Source organism: Carlito syrichta, unplaced genomic scaffold, assembly GCF_000164805.1.
Source record: "Carlito syrichta isolate Samal-C Ts95f unplaced genomic scaffold, Tarsius_syrichta-2.0.1 Scaffold190691, whole genome shotgun sequence".
Lineage (NCBI taxonomy): Eukaryota > Metazoa > Chordata > Mammalia > Primates > Tarsiidae > Carlito > Carlito syrichta.
This window is the reverse complement of record NW_007134787.1, coordinates 1-793: the sequence shown is the minus strand read 5'-3', so window position 1 is coordinate 793 and position 793 is coordinate 1. Positions and strand designations below refer to the sequence as shown.

Below are 793 nucleotides of genomic sequence, written 5' to 3'. Positions count from 1 at the left end.
TATGTCCAGCAAACTCTACATGAGAGTAAAAGGCCTTGCCACATCTTCACATTGTAGGGTTTCTCCCCAGTATGCATGGTCTTATGTCGAGAAAATCCAGAGTGAAAGTGAAAGGCCTTGCCACATTTCTCACATTTGTAGGGTTTCTCTCCATTATGGATATGCTGATGTACGATAAGACTCGAGTTCTGAGTAAAGTCTTTGCCACATTCTGCACATTTGTAGGGTTTTTCTCCAGTATGGATCATTTTATGTCGAGTAAGGTGTGAACGAATGTGAAAGGCTTTGCCACATTCTTCACATTTGTAGGGTTTCTCTCCAGTATGGAACATTGTATGTTGAGTAAGATATGAACGAAAGTGAAAGGCTTTGCCACATTCTTCACATTTGTATTGTTTCTCTCCAGTATGGATCATCATATGCCGAGTAAGGCGTGAATGCATGTAAAAGGCTTTGCCACATTCTTCACATTTGTAAGGTTTCTCTCCAGTATGGATCATCGTATGTCGAGTAAGGAGTGAACACATGTGAAAGGCTTTGCCACATTCTTCACATTTGTAGGGTTTCTCTCCAGTATGGATTATTGTATGTTGAGTAAGATATGAATAAGAGTGAAAGCTTTGCCACATTCTTCACATTTGTAGGGTTTCTCTCCAGTATGGATCATCATATGTCGAGTAAGGCGTGAATGAATGTGAAAGGCTTTGCCACATTCTTCACATTTATAGGGTTTCTTTCCAGTATGGATTATTGTATGTTGAGTAAGATGTGAATGAGAACGAAAGGCTTTGCC

At 40.0% G+C, this 793-nt stretch overlaps 1 pseudogene; it reads right to left on the bottom strand.

The window, feature by feature from the left end:
• Positions 1-129: 129 nt before the first annotated feature.
• Positions 130-745, bottom strand: LOC110594977 (annotated as a pseudogene).
• Between the last annotated feature and the right edge of the window lie 48 nt (positions 746-793).